The 21,140-nt window shown below is 45.1% G+C and overlaps 1 pseudogene; it reads right to left on the reverse strand.

The window, feature by feature from the left end:
* Positions 1–1,823: 1,823 nt before the first annotated feature.
* On the reverse strand, positions 1,824–19,727 carry LOC124037063 (annotated as a pseudogene).
* Between the last annotated feature and the right edge of the window lie 1,413 nt (positions 19,728–21,140).

Raw genomic sequence — 21,140 nt, forward strand, 5'->3', positions numbered from 1 at the left:
GTCTGGAACTGTCCCTTTCCATAATGATAGGCCTGGTCTGGCACTGTCCCTTTCCATAATGATAGGCCTGGTCTGGAACTGTCCCTTTCCATAATGATAGGCCTGGTCTGACACAGCCCCTTTCCATAGAAAACTACAGCTCAGACAACATAACATGAGCTATACAACCATTCATATTAAGATCTGGAAAGAAAAGGCAATCATTTGGAGAAGATGCCTGAACATCCCTAAAGGACCACTGCTAATGCACAGTGTCTTAGGATTTCTGGAAGGCTTATGTTCCTTATAACAGCAGAGATCGATCCCTGGAAGAAGCTACAAATCTGCAGACAAACCGCACAAGGAGCATCAACTGATTTCAAGACAGGGCACTGTTAAGACAAAACTGGAGTTTCAGGCTTCCCAATTAACATTTAGTCAGAGGAAGGACTTTGCTCTTTAACCAGTGTCAGTGGACAGACATAAAAGGCACTAAGAGGATAGTAGGTTTGTTTCTAGCCCTAGAAAATGAACAGGAATACATTCATAGCTCACAGGTATCTGAAATGCAATCCCAAAAATACTCCAAACATATCAGTACAAAAATTAAATGTAAAAAAGCGTGGCCCCTTTTTTTTCTTGGATCTGGGAGACTATGGCTACTTGTCACGGCTTTTTACCCCCCACCACTAAAAAGGCAATTCAGAAATGATCCTTTCCCCAGAAATTGAGCCCTTTCATGCACATCAAGATAGAAGAGGGGAGGGAGTGTAGAGGTTCAGCTTTCAAAGAGGAAGTGAAGGGAAACTGAACAGACAAGAGATGAACCCCATCTAAAACACACTACCACCAACAGGCACGTACACAACTTAGTACCTGCATGTGTGAAGACACTCTGGAATGGGACCCAAATGCCTCTCACAGTGTGTGTGTGTTTAAGGGCTGTTGCTTGTGCTCAAGCTTAGAGTCACGAACCAAAGATTTCATCCCCCTAAAGCCTCTGAAATGCTCACCCAGACACACGCCCAGACACACACACTCACCCAGACACACACGCACTCACCCACACACGCACTCACCCAGACACACACTCACCCAGACACACACTCACCCAGACACACACACACACTCATCCACCCAGACACACCCAGACACACAAACTCACTCACCCACCCAGACACACACACACACACCCAGACACGCGCGCACACACACACACACCCAGACACACCCACCCAGACACACACACCCACCCAGACACACACACACACACCCAGACACACACACACCCAGACACACACACCCCAGACACACACACACCCAGACACACACCCCCCAGACACACACACACACACACCCCCAGACACACACACACACACCCCCAGACACACACACACACACCCCCAGACACACACACACACACACCCCCAGACACACACACACACACCCCCCAGACACACACACACACCCCCAGACACACACACACACACCCCCACCCAGACACACACACCCCCACCCAGACACACACACCCCACCCAGACACACACACCCCCACCCAGACACACACACCCCCACCCAGACACACACACCCCCACCCAGACACACACACCCCCACCCAGACACACACACACCCACCCAGACACACACACACCCACCCAGACACACACACACCCACCCAGACACACACACACCCACCCAGACACACACACCCACTCAGACACACACACCCCCACCCAGACACACACACCCACTCAGACACACACACCCACTCAGACACACACACCCACTCAGACACACACACCCACTCAGACACACACACCCACTCAGACACACACACCCACTCAGACACACACACCCACCCAAACACACACACCCACCCAGACACACCCACCCAGACACACACACCCAGACACACACATCCAGACACACACATCCAGACACACACACACTCACCTAGACCGGAAAATTCCTACAGAGAAATGAACTCCAGCTGAGAGGAGGGGGAGGGGAGGAGTGGTGTGTCGACTAAGGGAGTGTGAGTGGGGAGGGAGGAGATAGAGGGGGGACGTATTGGGTTTGCAAAGGCTAGAAGTGAGGGGGGAGGGCAGGAGGGGGAGGGAGAGTAGAGTGGTCGCATTCCACAGTTCTGCACACAGGCTGCTGTGCTGTTCTCCACAAGAAACATATATAATACGTCTCCTGCCAGATCCAGTCCAGACAGGCCAGCTCCTAGTCCTGTCCTCTAGTCCAGTCCAGGTTAGAGGGACTGCAGCATAGCTGCTCTCTCTTACTCTGACCTCTCTCCTCCCCTCACCCCGTTCCTCTGTTCTTCTCCAGCGACAAGTGAAAGTGTGTGTTCTGTTGTTGTTCTGTGGTTTAGCTCTGTCTGGTGTGTGGCTGTAGCTTCTGTTACTACTCCCCCCCAGCGGGGGTCCAGGGACTGCGCTACGGGCTTGCTGTCACGTTGCTGTGTCCTCCAGGTAGCTCTGTAGTTTGCGGACGGTCGTCTCGTCCAGAGAGAACAGGTCAAAGTCAAAGGTGGTGTTGGTCACGTTGAAGTGCCCCGTCTCCTCGATAAGATTCACTATCTAAGGAGAGGAGAGGACTTAGATGACTACAAATTCACATTGATGATAACACAATAGCGTGGCCTGATAGTGTGATGGAAAAGTATGTTTTGTAACATGAATACACCTGACTACACACACGGCTAGTCATTGCTCCATACCTGCTGTAGGACGTTGCGCTCCCTCAGAGCCATCAGTCTGCGGTGGAGATCCACCAGCTCCTCTGTGTAGGCCTGGAGAACAGGAAGAGAAGGGAGTTTGTGGTTAGTGGAGCACTCCTTTAGTCTACTATTAGGTATATGATTACTGATTAACCAGTGTTTTCTACTGCAGTTTTACACCAGGAATGTGTGGGGTGGTGAGTTGGTAGTGATATATCTATAATAGTGGTGATAGAGCAGTATTGTAGAATTTGAACACTACACTGGTAATATAACCACTTAAAACAGATGTTTGAACACAAAAATAAGAAACAAAGGTCATGTAAAACTGTGATTATTTACCCTTCCTACCTTCTCGTATCCTTTCTTCAGAACCTTCTCTGGGCGGCTGCAGATGTCTGGGCTCTTCCTGCCCAAGACCTGCTCAGAGGGAGACGGAACACAGAGACAGAGAAATGGAAGAAAGAGTGGAAAGCAGATAAACAGAGATCAGAATGGGAAGGATGGTGCTTTAGGAGAGCAAAAATTGACACACCGCCAGTCTCCTTTTGTGGTGCTAGGAATACAACACACTGCTTAGCCATCAATGATAACTATTGGTAATAACCCAAACGTCAACAAAGTACACGTGCAGAGGTTCTCTCAATCTCTTCATTCAAAGACTCAATCATGGACACTCTTACTGACAGTTGTGGCTGCTTTGTGTGATGTATTGTTGTCTCTACCTCCTTGACCTTTGTGCTGTTGTGTGCCCTGTTTTGTGCTGCTACCATGTCGTGCTGCTGCCATCATGTTATATTGCTACCATTCTGTGTTGACATGTTACTGCCATGCTGTTCTCTTAGGTCTCTTTATGTAGTGTTGTCTCTCGTGTGTTCTGTTCAAGATTTGTATTTAATTTATTTAAATTTTTAATCCCAGCCCCCGTCCCCGCAGGAGGCCGTCATTATGAATAAGATTTTTTTCTTAACTGACTTGCTTAGTTAAATAAAGGTTAAATAAATGAGTAAATGTATATTAGCTCAGCAAAAAAAGAAACATCCCCTTTTCAGGACCCTGTCTTTCAAAGACAATTTGTAAAAATCCAAATAACTTCACAGATCTTCATTGTAAAGGGTTTAAACACTGTTTTCTTTGCTTGTTCAATGAACCATACACAATTAATGAACATGCACCTGTGGAACGTCGTTAAGACACTAACAGCTTACAGACGGTAGGCAATTAAGGTCACAGTTACGAAAACGTAGGACACTAAATAGGCCTTTCTACAGACTCTGAAAAACACCAAAAGAAAGATGCCCAGGGTCCCTGCTCATCTGTGTGAACGTGCCTTAGGCATGCTGCAAGGGGGCATGAGGACTGCAGATGTGGCCAGGGCAATAAATTGCAAAGTCCGTACTGTGAGATGCCTAAGTCAGAGCTACAGGGAGAGAGGACGGACAGCTGATCGTCCTCGCAGTGGCAGATCACATGTAACAACACCTGCACAGTATCGGTACATCCGAACATCACACCTGCGGGACAGGATAGCAACAACAACTGCCCGAGTTATACCAGGAACGCACAATCCCTCCATCAGTGCTCAGACTGTCCGCAATAGGCTGAGAGAGGCTGGACTGAGGGCTTGTCGGCCTGTTGTAAGGCAGGTCCTCAGCAGACATCACCGGCAGCAACATCGCCTATGGGCACAAACCCATCGTTGCTGGAACAGACAGGACTGGAAAAAGTGCTCTTCACTGACGAGTCGCGGTTTTGTCTCACCAGGGGTGATGATTGGATTCACCTTTTTCTGTCGAAGGAATGAGCGTTACACCGCGGCCTGGAGGGGGATGGATTTGGAGGTAGAGGGTCCGTCATGGTCTGGGGCGGTGTGTCACAGCATCATCAGACTGAGCTTGTCGTCATTGCAGGCTATTTCAACGCTATGCTTTACAGAGAAGACATCCTCCTCCCTCATCTGGTACCTTACCTGCAGACTCATCCTGACATGACCTTCCAGAATGACAATGCCACCAGCCATACTGCTCGTTCTGTGCGTAATTTCCTGCAAGACAGGAATGTCAGTGTTCTACCATGGCCAGCGAAGGGCCCGGATCTCAATCTCATTGAGCATGTCTGGTACCTGTTGGATCGGAGGGTGAGGACTAGGGCCATTCCCCCCAGAAATGTCCAGGAACTTTCAGGTGCCTTGGTGGAAGAGTGGGGTAACATCTCACAGCAAGAACTGGCAAATCTGGTGCAGTCCATGAGGAGGAGATGCACTGCAGTACTTTATGCAGCTGGTGGCCAAACCAGATACTGACTGTTACTTTTGATTTTGACCCCATATGTTTAGGAACACATTATTCCATTTCTGTTAGTCACATGTCTGTGGAACTTGTTCAGTTTATGACTCAGTTGTTGAATCTTGTTATGTTCATACAAATATTTACATGTTAAGTTTGATGAAAATAAACGCAGTTGACAGGACATTTCTTTTTTTTTGCTGAGTTTATATATTTTTTTAAATACCAGTTTGAAGGAGAAATTAAATATTTAAAGGTGCTACACAGAACTTATAACTGAATTTCTACATTGTAACTTCTGACAATGTCCATATTATAGCTGGCGCTAATAGTGGAATGAAAGTGTTTCACATTATTACTTACCCGCCAGTGTTGTGATTGGCTGTGAAATTTGCTTATTGATTTCTCCCGCCGGAGCGGCATCCACTACTAGTGGCAGATATATTATATTATATATTCTGAAACTACAATGCAAAAATTCTCTCAAATCCAATTTGTAATGTTAGCACCTTTTTTTGTTGTTGTTTTGAATTTTAACCATTTTTCTCCCCAATTTCTTTAGTAGCTACCATCTTGTCTCATCGCTACAACTCCCGTACGGGCTCGGGAGAGACGAAGGTTGAAAGTCATGCGTCCTCCGATACACAACCCAACATAGCAACACTGCTTCTTAACACAGCGCGCATCCAACCCGGAAGCCAGCCGCACAAATGTGTCGGAGGAAACACCGTGCACCTGGCAACCTTGGTTAACGCGCACTGCGCCCGGCCCGCCACAGGAGTCGCTGGTGCGCGATGAGACAAGGACATCCCTACCGACCAAGCCCTCCCTAACCCAGACGACGCTAGGCCAATTGTGCGTCGCCCCACGGACCTCCCAGGCGCGGCCGGTTACGACAGAGCCTGGGGGCGAACCCAGAGTCTCTGATGGAACAGCTGGCGTTGCAGTACAGCGCCCTTAACCACTGCGTCACCCGGGAGGCCTCATTAGCACCTTTAATGATGGCGATTTTGTCAAAGGAGAAACAATAGAATTAGAAATCTGGAGCGACAATGGAGACGGAGAAAATAGTCCAGTCCTGGGAGAGATTAGAGGAGCCGTGCTTTACCTCGTTTTACCGGGGGGGCCGTGCTTTACCTCGTTACCGGGGGGGCCGTGCTTTACCTCGTTACCGGGGGGGCCGTGCTTTACCTCGTTACCGGGGGAGCCGTGCTTTACCCCGTTACCGGGGGAGCCGTGCTTTACCCCGTTAACGGGGGAGCCGTGCTTTACCCCGTTAACGGGGGAGCCGTGCTTTACCCCGTTAACGGGGGAGCCGTGCTTTACCTCGTTAACGGGGAGCCGTGCTTTACCTCGTTACCGGGGGAGCCGTGCTTTACCTTGTTATTGGAGGAGCTGTGTTTCTGTGGAGCTGGCACCGGGTCTCGACTGGGGCGGTGCGAGCCGTCACTGCTGTCACTCTCACTGTCCAGGCTCAGTCTGACAGGGAACAGAGGCAGAAAGCTCTCATTGTGCCCTATTTAGCACAGGGAGCCTGTGTATATAGGTGGTGGGTGGGCACACGTTTTGCAAAAGGATTAAGAATTCCAATTGTTGTTTGCAGCTCAAATAATTCAAATCTTTAAAGTAACACCTATAAAGAACAGCTAACACGTGCTTATTTGCTAGAGACATAAGGGCACACTGTTTCATAACGCTACAAACATTAACAGCCAAGCAATGCTAATTTCCTAAGGAGTAGACGAACTGGTGAAAATTACCTAACTACAGAAGCATCAGAGGTCTATGACACAGTAACGTAAAGAGTGAGAAATTGAGAGACTTACCGTGAGTCACGGTTGGGCGGGTTGGTCTTGACAGGCGTCCCTTCCTCAGAGCTGCTGTCGTCATCTGACTCCTCCGACTGTAGGTCCTCCACCATAGAACGCAGTGGGCCTAGAGTAAGTACACACCGTTAACAGAGAACATTTTCTAAATGCACATATTTGACACAACACAACCATCATTTAAACATCTGAATAGGTCAGCCTAAAAGAGGGATATTTAAAAAATATTATAACAATTAGCAACAGTACCATTCCTACATTAAAGCACAAACCATGCTGCCTAATAAAAGACAACCAATGTGTCAGAATGTCTTCTCCAGTGGATGTGTAAATCCCATGTTATCTGTCTAGAGAATGATAGGCTTACCTTGGCCTTGTTTCTGTCCAGGCTCAAAGTCAGATTCTGAGCTGGAATCAGAGCTGGAGCTTGAGTTAGAGGGACTGGAGGGGGCTGACTGCTCTGATTTGGATGATGCTTCATCCTCAGAGTTGGAGTCATCAGACTCAGGCAGCTTCTTGGGCTCCTTGACCTCCTGAGTATCGGCCTTGCTGCCCTTGGGCCAACGACCCTTCTCCTTGGGGGGGTTTCTTCTCTGGGTAGCCAGGGGCGGCTGCAGACGATGAGGAGACCCGGGGAGAGGCTCCGGTGAAGGGCCCTGCAGCTGCCCCTTTAGATCCCTCTGAGCTGCTCTTCTTCTGCTTCTTGGCACTGGGTTTGGGAGACTCCACAGTGGAGGGACGCTTCCCGGGGCCTTTGGACTCCAGCGGGACCCCTCCTCCTCCCCCACCACCCCCTCCCCCCCCTCCTTTGGGGGACATGCCCTCCATCTTGGCCTCCTTCAGGGTGAGTTTGGGCTCTTTGAAGGCGGCCTTGGGAAGGACCTTGCCCTCATCTTTGACTTTGATCTCTGCTGGCTTCTTGGACGAGGAAGAGGAGGGCTCGCGGGCGCTCTTGCTGCTGCCCCCTCCTCCCCCGTCACGGTCGCTGTCACCCTTGGACCCCGCCTTGCTCTCAGAGTCTTTACGGGGGGCGTTCGCGGTGCTCCTTGGTCAGCTTGTGGGGCTTGGGCCCTTTATTGCTGCCACCACTGCCCTCTTTACTGGGCTCCTAAAGACAGGACAAGTACACATGATATCAAACTCACATCCCTATTCAATTAGGTGCTGGGCTGTAAATATATATCATAAAGGTAAGTATGGGCCATTCATGCAGGTGCTCCGCCACATATTTTTTGATTGTCAGCCAAGAAAGATCTGAGTGGAAGCATCATAACTGAGCTGATAATCACTCTGTCAATGCACTTAGCCAAAGGCCCACTGAAGGTCTAACATTGTACAGTGGGGCAAAAAAGTATTTAGTCAGCCACCAATTGTGCAAGTTCTCCCACTTAAAAAGATGAGAGGCCTGTAATTTTCATCATAGGTACACTTCAACTATGAAAGACAAAATGAGAAAACAAAATCCAGAAAATCACATTGTAGGATTTTTAATGAATTTATTTGCAAATTATGGTGGAAAATAAGTATCTGGTCAATAACAAAAGTTTCTCAATACTTTGTTATATACCCTTTGTTGGCAATGACAGAGGTCAAACGTTTTCTGTAAGTCTTCACAAGGTTCACACACTGCTGCTGGTATTTTGGCCCATTCCTCCATGCAGATCTCCTCTAGAGCAGTGATGTTTTGGGGCTGTTGCTGGGCAACACGGACTTTCAACTCCCTCCAAAGATTTTCTATGGGGTTGAGATCTGGAGACTGGCTAGGCCACTCCAGGACCTTGAAATGCTTCTTACGAAGCCACTCCTTCGCCCGAGCGGTGTGTTTGGGATCATTGTCAGGCTGAAAGACCCAGCCACGTTTCATCTTCAATGCCATTGCTGATCTCACGATACATGGCCCCATTCATTCTTTCCTTTACACGGATCAGTCATCCTGGTCCCTTTGCAGAAAAACAGCCCCAAAGCATGATGTTTCCACCCCCATGCTTCACAGTAGGTATGGTGTTCTTTGGATGCAACTCAGCATTCTTTGTCCTCCAAACATGACAAGTTGAGTTTTTACCAAAAAGTTATATTTTGGTTTAATCTGACCATATGACATTCTCACAATCTTCTTCTGGATCATCCAAATGCTCTCTAGCAAACTTCAGACGGGCCTGGACATGTACTGGCTTAAGCAGGGGGACACGTCTGGCACTGCAGGATTTGAGTCCCTGGCGGCGTAGTGTGTTACTGATGGTAGGCTTTGTTACTTTGGTCCCAGCTCTCTGCAGGTCATTCACTAGGTCCCCCCGTGTGGTTCTGGGATTTTTGCTCACTGTTCTTGTGATCATTTTGACCCCACGGGGTGAGATCTTGCGTGGAGCCCCTGATCGAGGGAGATTATCAGTTGGTCTTGTATGTCTTCCATTTCCTAATAATTGCTCTCAAACCAAGCTACTTACCTATTGCAGATTCAGTCTTCCCAGCCTGGTGCAGGTCTGCAATTTTGTTTCTGGTGTCCTTTGACAGCTCTTTGGTCTTGGCCATAGTGGAGTTTGGAGTGTGACTGTTTGAGGTTGTGGACAGGTGTCTTTTATACTGATAACAAGTTCAAACAGGTGCCATGAATACAGGTAACGAGTGGAGGACAGATGAGCCTCTTAAAGAAGAAGTTACAGGTCTGTGAGAGCCAGAAATCTTGCTTGTTTGTAGGTGACCAAATACTTATTTTCCACCATAATTTGCAAATAAATTCATTAAAAATCCTACAATGTGATTTTCTGGATTTTTTTTCTCATTTTGTCTGTCATAGTTGAAGTGTACCTATGATGAAAATGGCAGGCCTCTCTCATCTTTTTAAGTGGGAGAACTTGCACAATTGGTGGCTGACTAAATACTTTTTTGCCCCACTATGTGAGCAGAGCAGTGCGAGGAGCCAATTTGACTGGAGCGCGGAGCAATATTCCCAAATTGCTGGCGCATCAACCTTCCTGCCCGCTGCAATTTCACTCCAATAGAGCTCACTTCACGAGCTTAGGGCCTTCCCGGCCCAGCATGCATTTGTAGTCTACTTGTGTGATGCTATAGACCCTTGCTTTAGCTACGGTCACAGAGTTCCCTAAAATATTTTCATAAAGAAACAGATCAAACAAAGAGGTGCAAAATCAAGGTGGCCAAAAGAAAAAGAGTGCGGTGATGTCCGCAACTAAAGAATCATGGACTTCTGAAAATACACATAACCCGAAAGCACGATGGTGTACTTACTATGTGCACATGCTAAAAGAAAGGATCAAGGTGGGTAGCTAATTAAGTGTGTAATTGTAGCAAAGTATTTATAAACAAAAAATGTAATCTCTTAAAAGTTTCCTTTATTGCTGTTCTAGTATCTAGACAATTGGCCATAATTGATTTTGGTGCAATTGGCCTGGCAACTGTCAATTAGCTTTGTGTTTTGATTGGGTTATTTAGCCTAAAAACCTTTAGGCCTTCCTATAGAAAATAACAACTCTGCATCCCTGCCAAGGATGGCCAAAAGGGTGTTTAGCATCCCCAGTGGATTTGCAAGTGAGGAGTGGATGTTCTCCGCTACTGGCCTGCTCTCCAAGCACCATCACATGAGCCTGAAACCACAGACTCTGGCCAAACTCATGTTTCTAAAAATGAATTAAAAGAGGCCCTGTAGACTGAGCCTAATAAGGCATTTTTCATTTAATTTCTATTTAATTCTAAGTCACAGCCTATATGCACAATTTATAGACTATGATTTAATACAACTAAATGTTGTTTAAATGCTGAGTGCTTAATGTACTTGACTCCTTACCTGCCTAGTGTGTCGCAAATGCTTAACAATGTATTTCTTTATAGGCTATAGCCTTGAGAGAATTGAAATAATACAGCCTAAATAATACATCTCCATTCCTTCTCAGACTCTGTCAGGCTCCTGACCTATTTAGAGTGTTTATAAGATGTTTAATATGACATGTAGCCTATTTGAAATGATGATCGCTTCTTACATTCACCATTTCATGTTAATTAAAATACTGTTTCTAATCATATGGCTTGGTTTCAATACTTCAAAACCAAATGGTAGGTTCAGGTAGTCACAAAAATAGATTGGTGGTGGTTAAATTGTGATTTTAATGAATGGAGTGAATTTGGAGCAGCAGTTTTTCAAATCAAATCAAATTTTATTTGTCACATACACACGGTTAGCAGATGTTAATGCGAGTATAGCGAAATGCTTGTGCTTCTAGTTCCGACAATGCAGTAATAACCAACAAGTAATCTAACGAACAATTCCTAAACTACTGTCTTATACACAGTGTAAGGGGATAAAGAATATGTACATAAGGATATATGAATGAGTGATGGTACAGAGCAGCATAGGCAAGATACAGTAGATGGTATCGAGTACAGTATATACATAAGATGAGTATGTAAACAAAGTGGCATAGTTAAAGTGGCTAGTGATACATGTATTACATAAAGATGCAGTCGATGATATAGAGTACAGTATATACGTATGCATATGAGATGAATAATGTAGGGTAAGTAACATTATATAAGGTAGCATTGTTTAAAGTGGCTAGTGATATATTTACATCATTTCCCATCAATTCCCATTATTAAAGTGGCTGGAGTTGAGTCAGTGTCCGTGTGTTGGCAGCAGCCACTCAGTGTTAGTGGTGGCTGTTTAACAGTCTGATGGCCTTGAGATAGAAGCTGTTTTTCAGTCTCTCGGTCCCAGCTTTGATGCACCTGTACTGGCCTCGCCTTCTGGATGATAGCAGGGTGAACAGGCAGTGGCTCGGGTGGTTGATGTCCTTGATGATCTTTATGGCCTTCCTGTAACATTGGGTGGTGTAAGTGTCCTGGAGGGCAGGTAGTTTGCCCCCGGTGATGCGTTGTGCAGACCTCACTACCCTCTGGAGAGCCTTACGGTTGAGGGCGGAGCAGTTGCCGTACCAGGCGGTGATACAGCCCGCCAGGATGCTCTCGATTGTGCATCTGTAGAAGTTTGTGAGTGCTTTTGGTGACAAGCCGAATTTCTTCAGCCTCCTGAGGTTGAAGAGGCGCTGCTGCGCCTTCTTCGCGATGCTGTCTGTGTGAGTGGACCAATTCAGTTTGTCTGTGATGTGTATGCCGAGGAACTTAAAACTTGCTACCCTCTCCACTACTGTTCCATCGATGTGGATAGGGGGGTGTTCCCTCTGCTGTTTCCTGAAGTCCACAATCATCTCCTTAGTTTTGTTGACGTTGAGTGTGAGGTTATTTTCCTGACACCACACTCCGAGGGCCATCACCTCCTCCCTGTAGGCCGTCTCGTCGTTGTTGGTAATCAAGCCTACCACTGTTGTGTCGTCCGCAAACTTGATGATTGAGTTGGAGGCGTGCGTGGCCACGCAGTCGTGGGTGAACAGGGAGTACAGGAGAGGGCTCAGAACGCACCCTTGTGGGGCCCCAGTGTTGAGGATCAGCGGGGAGGAGATGTTGTTACCTACCCTCACCACCTGGGGGCGGCCCGTCAGGAATTCCAGTACCCAGTTGCACAGGACAGGGTTGAGACCCAGGGTCTCGAGCTTGATGACAAGCTTGGAGGGCACGATGGTGTTAAATGCCGAGCTGTAGTCGATGAACAGCATTCTCACATAGGTATTCCTCTTGTCCAGATGGGTTAGGGCAGTGTGCAGTGTGGTTGAGATTGCATCGTCTGTGGACCTATTTGGGCGGTAAGCAACTTGGAGTGGGTCTAGGGTGTCAGGTAGGGTGGAGGTGATATGGTCCTTGACTAGTCTCTCAAAGCACTTCATGATGACGGAAGTGAGTGCTACTGGGCGGTAGTCGTTTAGCTCAGTTCCCTTAGCTTTCTTGGGAACAGGAACAATGGTGGCCCTCTTGAAGCATGTGGGATCAGCAGACTGGTATAGGGATTGGTTGAATATGTCCGTTAACACACCGGCCAGCTGGTCTGCGCATGCTCTGAGGTCGCGGGGATGCCATCTGGGCCTACAGCCTTGCGAGGGTTAACACGTTTAAATGTCTTACTCACCTCGGCTGCAGTGAAAGAGAGACCGCATGTTTTCGTTGCAGGCTCATGTTTTCGTGAGCGCGGAGCGTTTTTTTAGCAGAGCGGTTGGAGAGGACGTGGATTTCCAACCGCTCAACTCCGATCACATACTCGGCACAACATGCATGCACATATCCATACGCAGAACATCGTCCATGTTGTACTATGATAATTCAACAGGGTGGTAAATGCTAAACCAGGAAAGGATGTTTGTAATCATGCAGGTTTATTTGGGATCAACTGTGACCTAGAGTAGGCAGCAAAGTCCAGCTGAATTAATGAAAGGATCCCATGATATTATTAAAGGCTTGGGAAACAAAAAGACACACGGGTTTGTCGTCCCTTATCTCAACTGTATTCTACTCTCCTATTCTCCCTACCCTCTGCTGTATTGACCGGTTGAGCAATCCTATACACATTCCTACGCCTTCTTTCTTATCAGTGTACTAGTCTAGGAAGTACTGCTCACCTTTGAACCATGGGAGGTCTTTGTCTTCTTGGGGTCTGAGAAGGCAGACAGTGGGATGGTGGGGAGCATGGGGTAGTCTGGACTGGGCCTCGACACCGCCTCTGCCCCTTCTGGCACCACCATGACCTGAGAGACAAACAAATAGGGAAAATAATGAGAACACACACACCAGGGTTGGGATCAATTCTGAATTGAGTTGCAATTTGCTCTTTAATTCCAATTCAATTCAACTGGCCAAACCCCACAGAAAGCTGAATTTAATTTGAATTCAAAGGAAGTATAATTTAATTCAAGGAAATTCCAATGGCTTGTTTATTCTGCACATCACCATATAAATGTTAATTTTGACATAATGTTTGGTTATCAGTACCATGTAGTATGCTTGAAGCATAACATTTCATTTTAAAAACTCATTGTCCTAAAACGATTTCAAATAATTAAAGTGGTCTGAAAATATTTCAAGATCATGTTGTGGGTTGTCTATAAATCATTCATAATTCCCTTAATGTTTTTCAATATCAGAATACATTTCCCAGGATGCATTAGATCAAACACTGCAGTATAGAAGGGAACCATGTAACATCTCATGACAAATTTTTGCGTTATAATCAAACTAATATGTGAAATGGTATGTGTGTATTCTTTGCATTAATAAGTGTCATTTCCTTTTGATAAAATATTTGTCAAATGAATGAGAATTTCATGTTTGAGTTCAATTGGTTTGAATTAAATTCTAATTCCTTCAATTCTGCTTTCTGCGGGGTGTGACCAATTCTAATTAAATGTAAATTCAACCCTGAGACACGTCAACAACATTCCCTCTTGCCATTCCACTTCCCACTTATTCTAACCCATCCCACATCCACCCTGTACCCCATCCCCAGCTCACCCCTCCAGCCTTGACAAGCTTGCGTCTGAACTCCCGGGTGGGGTTGTTAAAGGTGAGCTTCTCACAGCGCAAGTGATTGACAGGGGGGTTCCCCTCCAGGTTCAGGAAGAGGTCATAGTTGAAGCACACCTTCTTGGGCTCCTCCTGTAAATAATAATGAACATATCTAATCAGCCCCACCAAGCCCTTATCAGAATATTATCAGCTAACAGTAAGAATAAGCGATTCCCCAACCAAGTCAATAAGAGGCATACCTGGAGTGCACACACTGATAAGAACTAACATTCCACAATGGGAGAGAACTTCAGCAAACAGTAGAACATTTTGGTAAACAAATGGATTCTTTCTGATCACCCGCCACTTTCAGAGCATGCCAGGAGTCAATGGGTTACAGATACAGGACACAGTAAAAACATTCACAGCAGATAAACTGAAGGCCTGTTTAAAACAGGCGCTACAGTGACATGAAGAGGACTTTCAGCCAGACAGACTGCTGACAAGACACCAGCCAGACCAGCAGCCAAATGCCCACTACTAGCATGACCAGTGTCACCACACACAGCCCCAGTATCACTGACACCTAAACCTGGTGTCTACACACACACAAATACTGTCACATGACAGACTAGAAACAGCACATGAACCATTGAGGAAATTAAAACAGACACATTAAATACCAAACCAAATGACATGAATATTGACCAACGACCCACAGGAAAACACCCATCTTATACAGATGGTGCCGGATAATATAAACAAGCCATTGTAGGAGAACTATATCCGATGTGATTTGAGCACCAGAGGAACTCTAATCCATTAGGAATCACATGCAACAGTGGCCCATATCCTGGGGGATAGATTGACACTGTTAACATAGTACCATTACAGAGGCTCTGACAGAGTTCTCACCTTGTTCTTGAAGTAGACCTCGATGGGCATGAGGAACCCAGCATAGCCCGACTCCTCCACTTTGTATGGTGGCTCCTTGCATACTGCAGAAACAACGACAGCACATCAACATACATTCAGGAGGATAACATCAATGGCCATTGCTAGAAGGCTAATGCGAACTAGTGCCAGCCTCCCATTGAGAGTCAGTCATTACAACCTGAAGCTAAAAGCTTATGGGAGCAATAATGTGCAATAACCATAATGACCGTGGACAACGACCCAAAGCTTTGCAGTGACTTAATGAGAAGAGATGTGCCTGGTCTGTAGAACACATCATGTTCATTGAAGTTCAGCACAAATGGACCAAATCTGACTGAGCAACATGCATGCTTGATGTAGTAGGCAACGCTCTGAAGGCCCTCTGTGTGTTTGCACTTCACGCTACCGTATAATACATTTTACAATATTGATTTAAACTGTTGTCAAGGTGAATTCTAGGGATGTGTATCTTTCCCTTTCAAGACGATTTGATACATGGCCTCCGATACATTTTAGTTTCAAACTAATCGGTGCAATTTGGTTTGATTAGAGAACAAATAGATGCACTAACAATTGTTGCATAAACACATTAATTTTCCATTCTAAATCAAAATCTGCTGCTGATGGAGCTCATGAGCTGGGCCTCTGAGTTTGATCTGTACGAGTTTATTTCTGTGTGTGTGTTAATGTCTATGGTATATGTACTATGCAGGCACCTGAGCTGAGCCATAAGGCATCTACCACCCACTACCAGATTGGGGGGACAATGTAGCCTGTTTTTTGCCCCTCCCCCTACTTTGGTTCTGAAATCACCATCACCCGCTAATTAACTAGTATTTTTTGCAGAGGAAGTGTGACCTAGTAATGTACCAATGTACTGTATATCATTTACAAATTAGCAATGACATAGCCAATGAATATATAGCTAACACAACTTTGGATTTCAGCCTCCATCTCAAAATAAAATGGGTTTGACCGTTTGGACGTTTTCAACGGTGAGATCTTTTCTGGCATCGGCCATCCAGTGTGCCTTGCAAAAGTGATTATTGTCCACGTTATGAAATAATCAAATTTACCTGTATATTTAAAAATTACCATATACACGGATTGTTTAAAGCAAAACTACCAAAACTATTACTGATGATCAAAATAAATTATATTTTAAGCCAGGGTCAGCAGTTAGGCTATATTCAGATGACAGTCGTCTCCGGTAGCTTACTTTTATTCCGGTAAAACGTAATTTTCAACAGCGCATAGATGATAATAATAACCTAGCAAATTACATAGGTTGTCACTCAACTAATAAAGCGTAATATCACGCAAGCCATTTTATTATCTGAACGCTGAAGGTGCCGCGCAGATGTGCAAGATCAGGAACAGGCCGCCCACCTCGCGTTGGACAGCATGCAAAGCTGGGCACAGCGCACAGTTTGACTAGGCTACTGATATTGAATGGGGTTGTTCGGAATCCAAAATGATCTGTAGATCAATGACCGTCAACACAGTTACATGCAGTTCCACCCTGAAGGAGTGGACACATCAGTTGTCAGAAAATATTAGATATTTTTGGAAGGTAGAAAGAATGTAAGGAAAAAAAGTGTGAACTGGTGATTCATAAGGTTTTAATCGATTTTCTGACCTATGCATGCTACATTTGGATCGGTTCGGGGTCCATGGGCCAATGCACTTGTATCTTAAACATTTGAATCGGGGACCAAAGTGCATCAGTGAATTGTTACATCCATAGTGAATCCCCTCTCCTATCCCCAGACAAAAACAAACAAAGTAATCACAGAACCAGTTTCAGCCAGGTACGTGTGTGTGTGTGTGTGTGTGTATGTTTGTGCATGAGCAAGTGCGGTTGTTGCGAGGGTGTTTTGTCTGACCCACCTCTCTTGGGTTTGGGGAAGCTCTCGTGCAGCCTGAAGACGACCTTCTCCACAAAGTGTTGTATGTCCCCCGTCTCAGGCCCTCGCACAAACACCATCCAGTCATGGGTGAAGCCCTCCGAGGTTACTTTCTTCCTCAGCTGGGCTCGATGTCCAAGCTCCAGCTTCACCTGGACTGTGCACTGCAGACACAAGGTCAGACATACAAAAACAACTATTAGCATCTGAAATTGATCACTCATCGCAAGTTAGTAGATTAGATAGGAAACAGTTGAGTTTATGGAAATTAAAATTATTTGATAGTACAAAAGTTGTTTTTTATGAGATGGTCACATCAGAAACTACAGACTGTGATTCGTTACCGAGAACAATGATAGTAGTTGAACGGACATCCAAATGACATGCTGCAGCGATCGGGACAGCTACTAAAGAGGGATTGGGAAGAGAGAGGGACGAGGGGACAGAAAAGTCACTTTATGCCCTGGCCTGAAGAATGTGGGGATTTGTCACCTTCTCTCCACAGTCCTTGTGTGCTGTGAATGAGTGGAGGGATTAGGGGGACAGGATTGAGATGAGCTGGTCTGGGACTCTGAGCCCCCCCCGGCATCTCACCTAGCCATTCTGTGGCGGTAATGCCCTTAAACTCCAGTCGCTACCAAACCCTAGGTCAGTGCAGCAGCCATTGAGCCCCTCCCCATCAACCAACCAGCTCCCCAGGATCGCTGGCATAAAAAAAAAACAGCTCAGAGATGACCAACCATTCATAAACCGAGATCATCACAAACAAAATAGGTCTGACATGGTTGGCATTGACTGGAGGAAAAAGACAAGATTCTAGATTCATCTGAAACATTTATGGAAACAGTATGACGTTCAGTAACTTCCTTTGGTTCACTTCCCTGCCACAACAGAAAGATAACAAAATACACTGAGCCGCCATTTTTGTTGCAAGTGACCCTCCTCCCCCCTGATCTAAAATGGATATTCTGAAGGGAAATGCCCTACTTGGCAGACAAGCAGAGTCTCACAACAATGAACCCCCACGTGCCATGAAAATAACACCCCTCATAACCAAGTTAATCTCCACTAGGGGAAAAATCATATGAAAGACTCCTTTGATGAGGCACACAGAAGAAAAAAAAAATTGGCAAATGTCACTGCACTCCCTCTGAAAAGAACCTGCTTCTCCACTGCTCGAAGACAGCAGACCACAACAGGACACACCTGCAGCACTTTGAGCTCTGTACAGGTGGGCAGGCCCACCAGACACCACAGCCCTTAGAGAGCTCGCACTCCAGTCTACTCCAACTATAAAACATGTCACTATCCCACCATTTTTCTGGTATGACCCTGTCCATCTCTGGTGCATTATTGTGAATTGAATGGTGATTTCATATGGCACAAATCGTACAACTTAGACGTCATGATGCACAACAGGGCACATTAGCATTACTTATCACATTTCCAGAAATAAGGCATGTAGCCAGAGGGCAATTTAGCAAAAAAACAAATTTGTTATGGTCTAGATTTCAGACATACGATTATTTATAAAAATTCTACATCCCATACAAACAAACCTTGAAATGTACAAAAATACAATTCCTATGTTAGGTGTTTCATGACTGTTGATGGTGTACCGTTTTATATTGTTTGCCACTGAGTAATCACGGTAAACCGGCTAAAACGATTAGTACTTCCTTGTCGTCACGGAATTCCACTGTTAGCATACTTCAAAGGGGTAACACCGGACAGTGACATTTTCCCACAGGTAGACTCCATGAGTCAATTTGATATGGAAATAGAGTTTGCATTATCATGATGAGCATGAAAACTCCTACCTAGCGTGAGTAACAGTGGGTCAGAGTTACCGATACGATATTTCGAAAAATAAGATGGCCTACTAATGTCTGTCTATGGAAGTCAATGTGGACATGCATGGACGTTCCTCAATAAGTTTTCCCCCAACCATCCAGTGTCCAGCTAGCTGTTATACAATTTGTATCTCTAGGATTTTCAAATATATACATTAGTGCACAATCTTTGCCTTTAAACTGGTGATGTAATTCCCGCTTTTCAATTCCAATTCGTCGCCGCTAGATACACACTCCTCCTTCCCTCCCCTCCACCCAGACCTGGAAAGAGCAATCCTTTCCACCGGCGTCTTGTAGCAGCTATTTACGTAGCTAGCGAAGGGCCGAGAACGCTAGCATGTAGTAGCTCGTGTAAATTAGGTTATAAACTGGGAAAGGAGTAAGTTATACATCTTACTTTCTCAATATATACGTCCATAACACAAAATTAGGCAATAAATCCATTTGTATGCCCGTCTGATTGTGTGGCTAGCTAGCAATGCTGAGTTAAGCTAACGTTAGCCAGCTCGCTATGTCAAATACCGATGTATGCGATTGAGTGTGGGGCTAGCTAGCACAGCTCGTGAGCCAACTATGAGTTCGATTAGCAGGATTTTTTCGAGCACCAGGCATTCATTCCTGTCCCGGGCACAGCCTTCAAGTATTTTTTCGTTAAAAGTTCAGGGGACACAAAAGTCACTTTACCTGATTCTCCATGATTCTGTGGCTTCAGTGATTCTTCTAACGTTATTTATTTACAGCGGCGTTTCGCGAGGTTATTCCCTGCTCCTCATTGTGTGTCAATTTCAGCCTAAACCGGAAGTCATACAGCATCCCTCCCCTTCCAGACAACTGCTGGCACGCAACCAAAACAGAAAGCTTTCTCATCCAATCAAGTAGGCAAAAATGTAAGCCATTTGTAATTGCACCAACCGTAGTACTTCAGAGGAGGGACTTCTCACGATCGACAAATACAATTAAAGTATTTTACCTACCGTCTACGAGTGGGCGAATTCGTTTTACATGGACCGGTGTCCCGGGTAGCAGGGTTTGGATTTGTGTAACATTCCATTGGTCCTTAAATTAAATCTCTACACAACCGGTGCACCGGGCCATGCAAAACGAATTGTCCCACTGATAGGGCGCTTGTCAGAATATGTAAAGCAGTAAAGATGTTGGTCCAAATGTGGAATGCATATATTTGGTTAGAAGTTACATGAATTTATCCTATAGTAACAGCGTATTGCCTCACAATTGAAAATCATATTCCCAAAGGAGTTCCTGTCCTTAATTGCATGTATAATTGAAACTGGAACATTATTGACATTTAAACGTTTAAATTGTAATCCAACACACTAATTTGTGACATTGACATTAGTCATATAACTTAATTACATTGTTTTCTACTAATATGGGAAATTTAAAAACGACTTTGATTTTGCTTATAGTACGTAATGACGTCAATTTGATGTGTGATATTGGACAGTGTCAGAGTTCTCTCTCAGCCCTGGCCTCTGTGTCACTCACACTGATCCTGTCTTTGAGGCATGAATCAGGCTTTTTGAAATCCCCACCTGGCTGTCAAAGACATATAAACGTCACTTAGTCAATATATATTTTGCTTCTCCACTATTGAAGTGGTCGCCACGTTTGATTTAAGCCATCACTGAAAGGGTTTTCAATGAAATTGTATAAAATGTACAAACACACGCACACACACACATAGATCATTCATATGGGTTGTTGTTACCCAATATGTAAGTCATACATAAAGTCAATGGTTGTTACATATTTACAACTTTACAGGGGCTTACAAAATAAATAAATACATATTCTAATCTGTACACTAGATGTCACTGTTGCTGCTGACAGTTAACGGTGACATGTATCATGTTCATGCCCCAATTTCTTTGTGTCAGAAATCTATTGTATCTTTCAGGTAGGAATGTCGCTTTGAAAAAATGTCTACAATGTACCAAATTATTTTACGTTTCTAGTTCATACTCTATTTATTTTCTTTCGGGGGAATTTCTGGTGGGTTTTCTTTTTCAGATATTTGTTCTTTTAGCAATGATCCTGAAACAAAACACTGTAGAGGTAGGTTTCAACCTTCCAGATGAATTTCTTTGCATTACGTCTAATGCTCAATAGATTGTTCAAAACACCTTCCTAAGTTCCAATTAATATAAGGAAATCAGTCAATTGAAATAAATTCATTCGGCCATAATCTATACATTTCACTTGAC

This window comes from Oncorhynchus gorbuscha, linkage group LG06 (genome assembly GCF_021184085.1).
Source record: "Oncorhynchus gorbuscha isolate QuinsamMale2020 ecotype Even-year linkage group LG06, OgorEven_v1.0, whole genome shotgun sequence".
NCBI classification, from domain to species: domain Eukaryota; kingdom Metazoa; phylum Chordata; class Actinopteri; order Salmoniformes; family Salmonidae; genus Oncorhynchus; species Oncorhynchus gorbuscha.